We start from the raw sequence: 16,216 nt of genomic DNA on the forward strand, positions 1-16,216 counted from the left end.
GTCTCTGCAAGGCCCAGGGTGACAGAAAGCGGCTGCCTGTTGCTCAGCAGGAAATGGAGTCGGGAGCCCCGTCCAGGCGCAGCCGAGACCTGGAAGGTTCCCTGTTCTCTGATCGTGGTCACCTTCGCCCCCAACACGACATGGGGTCACCTCCAGGACGCAAGGGCTCGCCCCAGGCCACCCAGGGAAAGAGAGGGAGGGCGAGCGGCCACCCGTCACCTCCTGCCTGGCCCCTCTGCTGGGCCATCCTGGCTGCCCACCGGTCCCACTTCCCTGCAGTCCCCTCCCCCTGCCACCAGCACCCCCCCACCTCCCATGAGGCCTCTGCGCTTCTGGCAGGGTGTCAATGCCCCCCCTATCTTTTCTAGAACCATCTCAAAGACCTCGACTTTCTCGCTTCCTGTCAACTGTCCTCTGCGTGTGCCCTGGGGTGAGATCTCAGCCCAGTGTTAACAGACATGCTAATGTTCAGACCCTTACAGTGACTGAACATAATCCTACATCCTGTCAGGCAGAGTGGGCTGTACCCTGAGGTGTGTCCTTTGGGTGGCACTGATCTATGTGCGGGCGCCTGTGTATGACAGCTGTCACTAGAGGGGTGGGGGCAGGGAGGACTTTAGAAATTGGGGAAATGGGGATGGGGGAATCTACTTTCTGCTCAGTTTTCCTGTGAATCTCAGGCTGTTCTTTTAAAAGGTTACTAGAAGAGGGGTGCTTGTGGCTCATGCCTGTAATCTGGGCTACTCAGGAAGCTGAGATTTGGAGGAGCAGAGCCAGCCCAGGAAAGAAATTAATGAGACCCCATCTCTAAATAACCAGCAAAAACCAGGCTGGAGGAGTGGCTCAAGTGGTAGAACACCTGGTGAGTGAGTCAAGCAAGCAGGAAGCCCTGAGTTTGAGTCCTGACACCCAGCTCCCCCCAAAATGTTACTAGAATTATATTCCGTAGGTTGAGTGTTTTAAAACTTAAGGGCATGTTCCTTAATGAATCATGAAATCAACCCACTGGGTCAATGACACTACTTTTTTTCTTCAATGAGATCATTTAAAATGGAACATACTAGAGTACCCAACACAAAGTATTTCTTAGAGACATGTCTTACAAATTTCATTTGCTTTCCACTTGACATGCTATTCAGATTATGAAATCAAGGCTCATAGAGGTTGGAGGATAATAACATGAAGTATTATGAGTGTATTATATGCCAGGTACTCTCTGAGTACTTGCATTTTCATGCTTGGTATTCCCTGAGTGCTTGTGTTTTTATACTTGGTCTCCACAGCAGTTCTTTGAGGAAACGAGTTTGGTAAGAGCCAATTACACCACGTCTGAGAGTTCCCAGGCTGCGAGGTCTGTTCCATCCAACACAAGCCCACAGGCCACCCCGGCACGTGCTGGCACCCAGCTTCCAGGCCACATTCTTCTCTGTTGTCTCCAGCGGGCCCCTCTACTCAGAGTCAAATCCAACTTGCATCCCAGTCTGAGCCTAATGGGCTTAAAAGGGCTCTTCCTTCAGCCAGTTACTTAAATATTCATTGAGCTCCTAAGACACACAGCACATGCCAGGCCCCACCCTGAGTGTAAGACAGAGTTCATACTCTAATGAGAGCCATCGATGTCATCAGAAAGGTATGTCCAAGGGGTGGCATTTTGTGATAGTTAAAAAAACTAAAAGCCCTGGTGCCAGTACCTGCCTATAATCCTAGCTACTGAGAAGACTGAGATCCCAGGATCCCAGTTCAAAGCCAGCCCAAGGAAGAAAAATCCAAGCGACTGTTATCTCCACAAAAAGCCAGAAGTAGAGCTTGGGCTCAAGTGGTAGAGTGTCAGCCTTGAGCAAATCCAAGGTAAGGTACAGGACCCAGGCCTTGAGTTCAAGCCCCAGTATTGGGAATCAATTAATCAATACTAGAAGTTGAATGATGGAGATCAAGGCATCTGGGTACCAAGAGGGCTGCCACTGTGGCTGGCTGCCATGGGCCAGTCGTCCAGCTGTGGGCAGGATTCAGCCATTTCCCATTCCATCCTGCACAAACGCCACAAAGGAACCAAACCTTCATGCACTCTGAGCCTGGGCAACCAATCTCCAGAAACTTCCAGACAGTAAGAATGCTTAAATGAGGATGCAGGCTGGCCCTCTGTGACAACGAGATGTACAGGACACTATACTGAAAACAAACTTTTCAATGTCGGGGGCGGAGGGGGAGCGGGAGGAGTAGGGGAGGTGGGGAGGGAAGTGATGGTAGGGGGAAAATAAAGGAGGAGGTAACAATGCGCACTGTGAAATGTGCTCATTACCCTACTCATGTAACTGTAACCCCTCTGCACATTTTTACAATAAAAAATTAATAATAAAAAATACCAGCAACAAAAACAAGAACTTTTCAGACAGTAAATGTGTGTGCTGTTTCTCCCACCCAAGCTGGAGTGCTTGTCACTGCAGCTCGGGCTGACTGTTACATTCTCCTTTCTTCATCCCTGCCCAATACTTCCTGGACCTCCCTCCTATCAAATCCCTGGGTACAGGTCCCTCACCCCTATTGCCCATCTGGATTTTGTGAGAGGTCAGGCAGTGGTTCCATAAATATACATAAATAATGTGTTTTCTTCTCATTGGTCAATGTTATATAGAAACTCGAGCAACAGTCTGGATCCATTTAGAATTTTTTTGGGACAGTTCAACCAGCAAATGAAAGGTCTGGACTTTTTGGCTAAAAATGGAAAGTTCCTTGCTGTGGTGTATTCAGGTCTGCATAGGACTTCTGTGGAAACTGTACTTTTATGACATCGAGGGTGTGTGCGGGTAAGACGAAGCATGGAATCTTCTCTTAGATACAAGCAGCATTCTGATTTTGGGCTTTCAACTTAAATGGGAGAGGAAGAGACATAATCTACTCAGGCATTATGGGAATGACTGTTGGAGCTGTGCTTTGTTTATTAAATGTTTTTTTTTAATTTGTTGAACAATAACATTTTGGGCTTCAGAATACTCAATTTCCATGACACTAATTAAAACCAGCATATGTGTACCTGCGATTTGTCTAGACGATGAATAATGCAAGCTATAATCTATTCCTTTTTGATGAACTAATCAGTTCTGCTCAGTTAAAATTTCTTTGTGTTCTACTGAATTTAATAATACCTTTTATCAAAATGTAGCTCTGTGCTACATCAGAAATTTGCATTTCATTATTTGCCACACACCCATCAGTACCAGCAAGCTTGCCCCACCCCCTCACGGGGGATTTGATTGACAAGAGGCTCAGCCTATCTACTGTTCTCCAAGTAGCCTGGACCATGGGGGTCAAGTGCAGGCTGCAGACTAGGTGGGAGTTGATTGCTGATGGAGAATAGGTAGAGAAGAGAATGATGTAAAACTGAATCATCAGAAAACCAGCTGCTTCTCTTTAAAATGCCTCTATTTTTCATCAGCAAAATGGAACTAATGACCTTTTTCTTTCCTGACTACAAGAAGTACAGGAAGCAATAAAAGATGAGATGGAGCAGGTTCCAGAAATGGAAAGATGTTGAAGGCACAAGACACAAAGGCAGATGGAGGCAGAGGAAGTCAGCAGTGTGGAGGGGAGCCGGCCAGTTCCACAAAGCACACACCTCCCCTCTCCTCCTCCCCCTCCGTCCCCTCCCCTCCCTTCCCTGGGCTCTTGCCTCTGCTCAGCTCTGACTCATCCATGGGGCGGGGCGCTGGCGGCTGGTGCGATGGCTGGAGGGCTGAGTAGTGATGGGGTTGCCTAATGCCCCAGACCTGTAGAAAGATGTCTGAGACTTACCACTGCAGCTGGGCAGCACACTGTGGACTTAAGTTCAAGTCATGCTAAGGTTGTCAGGGAAAAAGATAAGCAGTTAGGAAACAGATTGAGGAGCTGCTCGGGGAATGGGGTGAGAATTCTGGAGAAAGTTGGTATTTGTGCTTTGTTTGAAACATACTAGTGTCCAGCACTGGTGGCTACTCAGGAGGCTGAGATCTGAGGATCATGGTTCAAAGCCAGCCCAGGAAGGAAGATCTGTAGGGCTGCTATCTCCAATAATCAGCAATAAGGCAGAACTGGTGCTGTGTCTCAACTGGTATAGCTCTTGCCTTGAGCTAAAGAAGCTCAGGGACAGTGCCCAGGCCCCAGAGTTCAAACCCCAGGACTGGTGTGCGCGTACACATGCGCGCGCGCGCACACACACACACACACACACACACACACACACACACACAAACCTAGGTCCTTTAGCAGGGTCCAATGGCTCACACCTGTAATCCTAGCTACTCAGGGGGCTGGAATCTGATGATCACGTTTTGAAGCCAGCCCAGGCAAGAAAGTCTGTGGGACTCATCTCCAATTAACTTACTGCCCCCCCCCCGCACCTCCCCATAAAGAAGCCAGAAGTTGACCTATGGCTCAAGTGGTAGAATGTTAGCCTTGAGCAAAAAAAGTCAGGGACAGTGCCCAGACCCTGAGTTCAAGCCCCAGGACTGGCAAAAAGGAAAAAAAAAAAAGAAAAGAAAAAAGAGTTCCTTAACATTTCCTTGAATTATCAAACCTGTGTGTGTGTGTGTGTGTGTGTGTGTGTGTGTGTGTGCATTCCAATGAGAGAGCCCCTTTTTACATCCATCAGCTTCCCAACTGGCCAAAGATCAGATCTATACACACATTTGCTTTTCATGTCTTCACAATAAATTGCTTCAAATGCAGCAGCTTAAACAACGCATATTTGATTTTGAGCAGTACTGGGGATTCAACTCAGAGCCCGGGCACTTCCTGAGGTTTGAACTCAGAACTGGGCAAGTGCTTTACTATTTGAGCCCTACCAATTACCCATCTGTCATGTTGGGGTGCCCAGGGGCAGGAGTCCGGGCCTGGCTTAACTGGGTCCTTTGCCAGCGTTTCACATCTCTGGCAGAGCTGAGGCTCGTCCGAGGCTCGAGGTCCCCTTCCATGCACACACAGAGACTCCAGGTCCTTGCAGGCTAGGATTTGCTGAAACTAGATTCTTCTCCAAGACCAGCGTCCTCTCTCAGAGAAGGCTCCAATTCTCTTTTAAGAAGCTTTTTTGATTAGGCCAGGCTTACAAGGGAGAGTCTCCCTTTGGTTAACTCAAAAGTCAGAACTGATGAGGTGTCTTCACTCTATCCGTAAGGTCCCTTCACATTTTCCATACAAGCTAGCCACAGGCCTGTCATGTGGGAGGGCCTCTGCCCTTGTGCAGACTTCAGACACCAGGGGACAGGAATCATCTGCTGATGATATACATTTTGATGTATGGCTAGGCCTTTAAAATAGATAGGAGACTGATGGATGATAGGTAGGTAGATAGATAGATAGGTAGGTAGATAGATAGATAACAGATAAAGGAAGTGAAGGAAACAAGATTTTCTAACTTAGTACTACTTTATACATGTTGCGAATTTGTACACATGGGAATTGTGTGTCTACTCTCCTGAGATCAGATACTATGTTTGCTTCCAGCTTTCTACTGCTAAAATAATGCTGTAACAAGCGTACAGACTTTCGCCCTTGCCTACTTCTCTAGCTGTAAGACTGGTTCCTATGTCTATGTTAAAGACAGTAGACATTAAAATTTTTAATAAATGTAGCTAGAATACTTCACAGAGAAGCAAGCTCAGGGGAAGACTGTATTTCCCCCAAATGCTTACATTTCTAAATATAATCAGTCCTTTCAAAACTTTGGCAACTAGAACAGTGAAAATACCTTGTTATGATTTGTGTGTGTGTGTGTTTCCCGGATGTTAGTGACTCACACCTGTAACCCTAGCTGCTCACAAGGCCAAGCCAACCTGGGCAGAAAAGTCCATGAGACTCACATCTCCAATTAACAAGCAAAGTGCTGAAAACAGAGGTGGCTCAAAAAGCTGAGTGCCACCCTTGAGCAAAAACTCCAAGTGAGAGGGGCAGGCCCTGAGTTCAAACCCCAGTACGGGCACAAAAATGTGTATTTTTATTACTGATGAAATGTAATCAATGGCTTTAGAAGCTCTATTGCCATTCAGATTTTTGTCATTTATCACCCTTATTTCTACGAAACTTCTGGACTTGATGGAGCAACATAACTCAGTCATTCACTTAGTTGCTTTGATAGAGATTTTGATCACTAAAGCAGACTCTGTAAAGACTTCTTTTAAATACACATTGTCTCATATACCACAGACATTAATTACTAAGCAATTGTTCTATTTTGGACTCTTGGCCAAGTATGAAACATTGAAAAAATGAAAATACCATTACTGCTACCCACAAAGAATATCCACTCTCATGGGCTTTATAGCAAAGTCTCCTTTAAGATATTGAACTTTGGGGCTGGGAAGTTGGCTCAGTGGTAGAGCACTTGCCTTGCATGCCTGAGGCCCTGGGTTCAATTCCTCAGCACCACATAAGCAAAAAGAAAAAAGCTGGAAGTGGCACTTTGGCTCAAGTGGTAGAGCGCTAGCCTTGAGCTGAAGAGCTGAGGGACAACACCCAGGCCCAGAGTTCAGGCCCCTCGACCGGCCCCCCCCCAAAAAAAGATATTGAACTTACAGGTAAAAATGGGTAAGTCTTAATTTCCTTCAAAGATTGATTCAACACCATTTAAGAAATCTACCAATATCATGAACAGCCCTGTATCTACTAAGCAAAAAGAACATTGTAGTTAGAAATCTTCCTACAAGGCAAACTCCAGGTCCAGATGGCTTATCTGAGGGAGGCCACCAAATGTTTCAAGAAGAAATAATAGAAAATAGAAAACACCCCCCCAACTCAATGAAGCAGCTTTACCCTAGTACCAAACCAAACAGACAGACAGACTTTGCAAGAATTATACAGATATTACAGACCATACCTCCCATAAACACATAAAAATGTAAACAAGATGTGAGCAAATCATTGAAACATATTAAGAGTACAAAACCACAGTGATCAAGAGTGTGTGGTGCTATCACAGGAGAGTCATTCAGACCCACGGGATAATATTAAAATTTATGGTCAAATTCAAGGTCCTTGATCTTCAAAGAGGATAGCACAACAACCTAATGGAGGAAGAATCGTCCTTAACAAAGTGTACTGGGATACCACTCGTGCGCACAGAGCCACACAGACGCAGTGAAGTGGCCAGCGATGAAGCAGCAGGGACAGTAGAACTGGGGTTGTTCCCGTATACAAATGTACACCATGGACTGTGACAATCGGGTCAGTGGTAAGCCTACTATGGTCACAAGTGTACCAATCCCATGGGAAATGACACAGTACTGGATGGAAGGGGGAGGGGAAGGGAGGTCTGTGGCAACTCTACTTTCTACTTGATTTTGCCTTATAAAATTGTTCATGTATATATGGATGGATATACATATATCTATATCTATATCTATCTATCTATGTATCTCTCTCTATATATATATACATATATACATATATATATATATATATATATATATATATATATATATATTATATATATATATAATCTAAAGGATTTTTCTGGGCACCAGTGCTCACATCTGCAATCCTAGATACTCAGGAAGGCTGAAATCTGAGAATCGCAGTTCAAAGCCAAACAGGAAGATGTATAGGAGAGACTCTTATCTCCAACAAACCAGAAAAAAAAAAGCCAGAAGTGGAGTGTGGCTCAAGTAATAGAGTCCTAGCCTTGAACAAAACAGCTAAGCGAGAGCTTAAAGCCTTGAGTTCAAGCCCCATACCCACAGAAAGAAATTTTATTTGTTTTACTTTAAATTGACAAAAAGATTCTGTACACTTACAGGATGGAATGAGATGTTTCAATTTGTGCACAAATTATCAAGTGATCAGATCAAGCTAATTGGAATATTCTTTACATCAAATACTTATTTCTTAAAATCTATTCTTTTCGCCATTTTGAAATATATACTACTATATGATGATAATGATGATGATTGTTGTTGTTCTGTTGTTATGTTGCTGTGTATGGGTCATAAGAAACTATTTTTGCTGCACTGAAAACTTCATACCTTCTAAGCTGGACGCCGGTAGCTCACGTCTATAATCTTAGCTTCTCCAGAGGCTGAGATCTGAGGATTTCGGCTTGAAGCCAGCCTGGCAAGAAAGCCTGTGAGACTCTCATCTTCAATTAATCACCAAAAAAGCTAAAAGTGGAGCTGTGGTTCAAGTGGTAGAGTGCTAGCTGTGAGCAAAATGAGTTCATAGAGCGTGCCTAGGCCCTAAACTCAAGCCCCAAGATCAGCACACACACACACACACACACACAAAGATAAAATAAAAATAGATAAGCTTTTGATGGATGCCTCTACTTTCTCTCCACCTCCCCCTACACCCCAGGTCCTGGAAACCACCCAATTAACTCTTGACTGGCATGATTTCATCTTTTGTAGACTCCATAGGTAAGCGAGATGACTCAGTATTTGTCTCTGTACCTTGACTTCTTTCATTCCGTAGCAATCCTAGATTGATCCATATTGTTGTGAATAACGGAATTTCCTTCTTGTTTAAGGGTGCTTCTTTCTGCTGTGTGCATAAACACTACATATTCATTCATCTGCTCACGGGCACCTTGGCTGGTATTATTTGTTGTGTGTGTGTGTGCCAATACAGAGACTTCAACTGGAGGGCCTTAAGATTTTTTGGGCAGGGCTAGTGATCTACCACTTGAAGCACACCTTCATGTCCAGATTTTTACTGGTTCATTGGGAATAAGTCTCACAGACTTTCTTCCCTGGCTGTCTTGAACCACAATCCTCAGATCTCAGCCTTCTGAGTGACTAGGATTATAGGCGTGAGCTATTAGTACCTAGTTGGTAGCTACTGGTTTTTTCCTTTTTTGTTTTTTGGGGTTTTTTTTGGGGGGGGTCCAGTTGTAGGGCCTGAACTCTGGGCCTGGGCGCTGTCCCTCAGTTCTACAGCTCAAGGCTAGCGCTCTACCACTTGAGCCACAGCGCCACTTCCGACTTTTTTCTTTTTGTTTATGTGGTGCTGAGGAATCGAACCCAGGGCCTCAGGCATGCAAGGCAAGTGCTCTACCACTGAGCCACCTTCCCAGCCCTTTTGTTTTGTTTTGTTTTTGTGGGTCATTAGGCTTGAACTCTGGGCACTGTACCTGAACTCTTCGGCTCAAGGCAAGTGTTCTACCACTGTGAGAGCCACAGCGTCACTTCCAGTTTTCTGGTGGTTAATTGGAGATAAGAGTCTCATAGACTTTCCTGCCCAGGCTGGCTTTGAACCATGATCCTCAGATCTCAGCCTCCTGAGTAGCTAGAATTACAGGCATAAGCCACTAGTACCGGCCTGTTTTTTTTTATTTTGTTTTATTTGATTTTGTTTTTAAGAAACAACAACAAATGCTCTGTACATTGCCTTTATAATAATAGCTTTAAAAAAAATTTTTTTTTGGTACGGTCGTGGGGCCTGAACTGTGGGCCTGGGCACTGTCCCTCAGCTCTTCAGCTCAAGGCTAGTGCTCTACCACTGAGCCACCTCCCAGCCCAGCATTTTTTAATTTTAAAGAAACAACTAATGATTTTTAAAACAGATCTGTCTGTGGACAGTTCAGTGCTTTTACTGCGTACTAACTGCATAGCATGGAATGCACAAAGCTGGTCCCCAGAACAACTCCAGGTAGCGGGGACTTGAGCAACTCAGACAGGAATCGCAGGCATCAGAGAAGAGCCTGGGCTTGTCTTCTAGGACAGGGAGCAGTGGACGTGGACGGGGGTTTGTCCTGTGGTGCCTCCTGTGTATAGCATGGGAGGAGCTGGCCTGGGCCCGGGCTGGGGGTCAGATGAGGAGAGGGGAGGAATGGGCTGGAAGAAGGAGGTGTGAGCTGGAAGGGAACCAGCAGAGGGGGAGGGGGAGGAGGAAGGAGGGAGGGAGGGAGAGTGGAGAGTAAGGAGCGACAATTCAGACAGGTCTTACAGTGTTTGGGAGAAAATGTCGCGTCAGGCAGGACTTGATAATTACTGTCATTTGTGGGATGTTTCAGTCTCAAGAACCAAATAATTACGATGTCATGGGCCTCGGTGCCATCCTCCAAATCAGCACGAGTCATCGGAGACGCGGTGTGTGCCTGCCAGGCCCGCTGTGCGTTAGCCCTGCACAGGCTCTGTGACAGATCCCCTGGGGCTCAGGAAGAGCACCCTGCCTCATGTGGGCCCGACAGTCTAGCAGGGGCACCCAGGCCCTGAGCTCAAGTCCCACCTAAGTCCACCTTCCACCCAGCCCCAGGCTCTCTCCTGGATCTACAAAAGTGCCAACCATCTGGTGGCACTGAGTGACACAAAGCTCAGGACAGCATGGGAGGAGAGTGACACACATCTCCGGGGAGGAAGGGAGAGGCCCTTCCTCTCCCTACGGTGAACTGGTCCTGCTCCCCCCACCCCTCCCCCCAGTCACAAGGCCATCGCCTACCACGCGGGGGATTTCGGCTCCAAGTCCAACTACCCTCATCACGCAAACTTCAGACAGACCATTTCGCCTCTGAGAGTCTCAGCATCCCCTTACATGGAGTACAGCTAGATTTGCTAGACCTGTACCAGGCAGGGCGAATGCTGGCGAAGCCTGTACAAACTAGAGCTGACCACAAATGTGCTCACTCGGAGCACTTTGTGAACAGTGATGTGAAACAGCTAACATTGCACCAATTTTCCTTACTATTGGAAAAGGAAAGGACCTAAAATATCAGAAACAATCTGCTTTGTGTCTCATCACCAATATATCCATGAGTTTTTTTGTTGTGGTGGTTTTATTTTGGTCGGTCATGGGGCTTGAACTCTGGGCCTGGGCGCTGTCCCTCAGCTCTTCAGCTCAAGGCGAGCACTCTACCACTTGAGCCACAGCACCACGTTCAGTTTTCTGGTGGTTTATTGGAGATAAGAGTCTCATGGACTCTCCAGCCTGGGCTGGTTTTGAACCACAATCCTCAGACCTCAGCCTCCTGAGTAGCTGGGATGACAGGCATGAGACACCAGTGCTGGCTATACACAAGTTTTAATACCTGTAACAATGTGCCAAGAGTTAGAAAGAAAAACTACATGAGGAAGTCAAGAGATTTATGTCCATGTTTTGTCACAGTTGGTCTTTGTGAGTGCACCAACACTGTGTTGCTCACTGCCTTGGCCTCTCCAACCTCTAGTCTGCCTCCCTGTCTCCTGCAGGGCCGCCCTACCCGCAGGATGCAGTCACTGCGCAGTCTCCCCAGGCAGGCCTCCACCTCCAGCTTCTAGCAGTGGAAGCCCTCACACCACCCCACCGACAGGTGCAGGTCCCTTCCCTCCATTCTTGTTTTGCAGAAAGGTGAGGACACACTCCCAAACTGCACACGGCGGTTCCCAGGCTATGGTGATGAAAAATAGGACTCAAGTTGCTCCAACCACAAGCATGGCAGATGCTTGAGGTCGAGAAAAGCGACCCGTCCTTCTGGAAATAAACAAGGAGGCCTGTTCCTCTGGGGACTAGCAGCATGCGTCTCACAGCCCTGAGGAAAGTCAGCCTTCAAAACCAAGCAGTCGTGGTCCAAGGCAGACCAGGGCATGGGTTGGCTGCTTCTTGCAGCTTTTGGGAGGACCAACCAAGGGATAAAGATGGGGCCTGAACCTGAGCGCTGGTGGCTCACGCCTGTAATCCTTGCTACTCAGGAGGCTGAGATCTGGGGATTGAGATTCAAAGCCAGCATGGGAAGAAAAGTCCACGAGCGGCATCATCCATTAACCACCTAAAAAGGTGGACATAGAGCTATGGTTCAAGTGGTAGAGTGCAAGCCTAGAGTTAAAAAGCTGAAGGACAGAGCTCAGGCCCCAAGTTCAAGCATCAGTACCAACACACACACACACACACACACACACACAAAAATGAAAATGATGCATGGCCCCCTGGGGTTCTGTACATCCACTGAAGACGCTCAAGGCCATGGACAAGAAGAACTCCATCGTGGCGTGAAGAACCAGGATGGGCTGAATGCTAGTCAGGAACGGTGGGGTGTGGATAAGGAGAGAAGAGTAGCCGTGCAGGCAGAAGCAGGAAGTTCAAGGGAAGGATCTCACGGAGGGAGGAAGTCCAGGCAGGCGGAGTCAAGGCAGAGTCACATCAGTAAGAGGATGGAGTCGTCTTCTAGAGCTGAGCCTGAGAAAGATGGCTGCTGCCCACAAACATGGCTTTTCATTCAGCCAGAATGGCTCCTTTGGGAACCATACTGTGTGCCTGGAGGGACGGGCGCATCGGAGGGGCGAGCGGACTGGACAGGGAGAGCAGACCTCACAAAAATTCCCTAGGGCCAGTAGCCCCAAAGTTCCCAGGCACTGAAAACTTCCAAAAAAGTTTACATGCGTTGAGTCAGCTGGCCAGTGTGTATGTATGTGTGCGTGCGTGTGTGTGCATGTGTGTGTGTGCATGTGTGTGTGTGTGTGTGTGTGTGTGTGCACATGTACTGGTACTAGGGCTTGAACTCAGGGTCTGGGCACTGTTGGGTAGCTTTCTTGCTCAAAGCTGGCTCTCTACCATTTGAATCACAACTTTACTTCTAGCAAGTCTCACAGACTTTCTTACCCAGACTGAGGATTGAAATGACCAGCTCAACCTGGGTGCCTGGCTCATGCCTGTAATCCTAGCTACTCAGGAGGCTGAGATCTGAGGATCATGGCTCAAAGCCATCCTGGGCAGGAATGTCTGTGAGCCTTTTATCGCCAGTTAATCACAGAAAAAGCTGGAAGTAGAGCTATGGCTCAAGTGGTGGAGTGCTAAGCCTTGAGTAAAAGGAACTCAGGGGGCTGGGAAGGTGGCTCAGTGGTAGACCGCTTGCCGTGCATGCATGAGGCCCTGGGTTTGATTCCTCAGTACCACATGAGGAGGAGGAGGAGGAGGAGGAGGAGGAGGAGGAAGAAGAAAAGAAGAGGAAGAAGAAGACAAGACGCTGAAGAGCCCCTGTGCCTGTGGTTCTGGCGCAGTAACTGAGCAGTGGGCAGAGGAAGAAGTGAGCGGCCTCCGTGGTGTTTCAGACTCCTGGCAAGCCTCACCACCTCCCTGGAGAACCCGCAGCTTCCGAGTGATTTCCCCTCCAGGGCAGCCTGATCAGAAGCTCCTGCCCGGATTGGTCTTGGAGCACGGGTGACCCTGCAAGGGCCCTGTGCACGGCACAGGGCTGCGCCCCCCACTCCCTGCACGGGGAGGTGCAGAGCAGTGGCCGGGAAGCAGGAACAAGCCTCTGGGGGAGGGGCCAGCCAGGCCCCTCTGAGCCCTTCCAAATGCTGAGGAGCGCCCGCTCGCTCCCTCTTCCTTCTAAAGAAGACTTGGGTTGCCTGACACTGTGTCTGGGTCAAGTAAGGACAGCCGCAGGGGAGCTGGTTTTCCTCAGGCTTTTCCTTGGCAGGTCTGGGCTTCTAATTCAGGGACGGTGAGTGCTGACTGGGTAGGGCAACCAGTGCCCGTCAGGTGGAGGGAGACTCCTCGGGAGCGGCTTCAACAGTGGGTTTTTCTCTGAGCTGAGGCACCAAGGAGCCAAGCAGAAGGCTCAGCCTGTCAGACGCTGTCACCACAAACCACAGACCCCCAGAATGAACCTGATGCACTCTGAGTACCCATGGACCAATGGAGAGAGGGCTAACAACTGAACGAAGGCTTTCTAAAATAAAATCTCACTTTTCAAGATGGAATCAAGGCGGGCATCCCTGGCTCACACCCGTAATCCTAGCTACGAGGAGGCTGAGATCTGAGGGTTATGGTTCAAAGCCAGCCTGGCAGGAAAGTCTGTGAGACCCTTATTTCCAATGAATCACAAAAAAAATGGAATAGAGCTGTGGCTCAAGTGGTAAAGTGCCAGCCTTGAGTGAATAAGCTAAGGGACAGCATCCAGGCCCCGGGGTTCAAGCCCCAAGACCAGCACAAAGGAAAGGAAGGAGGAAGGGAGGGAGGGAGGGAGGGAAACCCTGAAGACATTTTCAGTTTTGCCCCACAAACCCCTTGTAAAACCACAGCCTTTTCAGCAAGTCATTTGCCATTAGATTGTGTGTGTGTGTGTCTGTGTGTGTGTGTGTGTCTGTGTGTGTGTGTCTAGGCATGGAATTCAGGGTTGTGTGCATGCAAGACATGCATTAACTGATTTTCCGTGCTCCCTGAAATGGTTTACCATTCACACAGCTTTGTTTCACTCTCTGAAATCGCTGCAGAGACTGAGCAACTGTTAGCAAAGCATCTCCTTTCATCCACAGAAGAGGGGAGCCAAGCAATGCACCGACCCCAGATTTGCCACTACTGTGTGGGCAAATTATTGAACAGAGTCGGGTTCTGCTCACTAGACACTATTTTGAAAATGAACTATATAACTTGTGGGAGGGGATGGGAGGGAAAAAATCAGGTTCTGTAGCTCTTCTCAGGCAGCTGTCAGTCAGTATGCTCGCTGACATAAAACATGTAAACTCTGAGGCGTGAGCCCAGATCAACACCACCTGCCTTGTCGATTTCTAAGATCAGTTTTTAATCCAAATGTCCATCCTAGACACTGAACATTTCTCCTCCCCCCTCCCCCCACGTCTCCTTCTCTCTCTCTCCTATCACTGGTACTTAGACTCAGGTCCTAAACACTGTCCCTGAACCTTTTCACCCAAAGCTAGTGCTCTACCACTTGAGCCACAGCTCTACTTCCAGCTTTTTGGTGGTTCATTAGAGAGAAGAGTGTCATGGACTTTCCTGCTGGGCTAGCTTTGAACTGTGATTCTCAGATTTCAGCCTCCTGAGTGGCATGCACCATTGGCACTTGCTTAACTAAACATTTCCTGAGGAACAGATTTGCTGGAGGATGAAGTCCCCTTCCCACCCCAGTCCCAGCTTTTCCTGGGCCAGGTGTGCATTACATCCTCATCCAGCCTGTCCTCATAAGAAGACTCTGGACTTTTATAAGCACAGAGAAAAGACCATGTAAAGGTACAGGCATCTCTGAGCCAGAAAAAGAGCCTCCCATAAAACAAATCAGCCAGAGCACTGGCCTTGAACTCCACACCTCCAGAATGGCGAGAAGATAAATTACTGTTCTTGAAGCAACTCAGCCTATCACGTTTTGTTATAGAAGCTCATGCTGACTGATACACCAGTCTGCTTGCCTTTTCTACAAGGGAAAGGATGCAACATATTAAAGAGATTTTAGTAAAAAAATACAACAATCTGGAATTGGATTTTCAATATAAAGATTCTCTCCTTACTGGCTACAAGAAAATGAAATGAAAATTTAAGGTCTAGGAAAGGGGCTAAAACCCATGATATGAACCATGACTGGATGGGGTCTCCTTGTCCTGTCAGGACTGACTGTGGGAACCATACCCCAGCAACATGGGGGTGGGAGCAGCTGGGAGGAAGGGAGGAAGGGAGGGAGGAAAGAAGGAAAGGAAGGGGAGAGCTCAGAGGAGACAGAGCCTGCGGGTCCCACGTCACTCCCTCCTGGTCTGGATTGCCTACATACCATCCGCTGTGAAATAAAGAGTAGCTCCTCAGAAAGCACAGAAATGGTAGAAAGGAAGAGGGAAAGGATGAAGCTAATTCGAGGCGGAGGAGAGCCCCGCGGCCTGGCTGCGGCCTGGGGCTCTTCTGTGACTGGTTTCTCTCCAGCTATGGGCTGCGTTTTCTTGTTCACCGTGCCCCTGTCTTTTGCTGCCCTTGAACCAATGCACAACAGAACCACTGTTCTTCTGTATGGACGTGTACCTGCAGACACAGCTCTGCGGACACAGCCACACAGTGAGTTTGGAGGTTAGAAGAAAACAATGCCATCTGAGCAGATTCCCTGAAAGATCTCCCATCCCACCAAGTCCCCTCCGTGATCAGTTCCCACTCTGTCCTCTTATCAGCCTCTCCCCCTCCTCCGAGCTGGGCTCAAAAACTGTCTGCTGCTCCTTACCTCTTCCAACCCCAGGAATATTTCACGCATGTGCGCACATGTGTGTGTGCGGGCGCACACACACACACACACACCCCACAGAAGGGTTTCACAACAGCCCCAGGAGGGCTAGAACATGGCTGCAGAGCAGCAGGGGTTAAGCAGGATTAAACTGCTGCATGCACCTCTGACAGCCAAGGGAAATTGGCCCCTCCAAGCCACCAGCAGAAATGAACCCACAAACCAAGCTTTGGCTCCTTTGTAGTCTTGGCAGCTTGTCTATACCAGATAAATGGCTTAACAAAGAGACCTTGATTTTGATAGTTTTTAATGGGAGTGGGGTTGATTTACTCAGTGTCTGATTTCTAC

The sequence above is a fragment of the Dipodomys ordii genome, unplaced genomic scaffold, assembly GCF_000151885.1.
Source record: "Dipodomys ordii isolate 6190 unplaced genomic scaffold, Dord_2.0 Scaffold20, whole genome shotgun sequence".
Classification (NCBI taxonomy): domain Eukaryota; kingdom Metazoa; phylum Chordata; class Mammalia; order Rodentia; family Heteromyidae; genus Dipodomys; species Dipodomys ordii.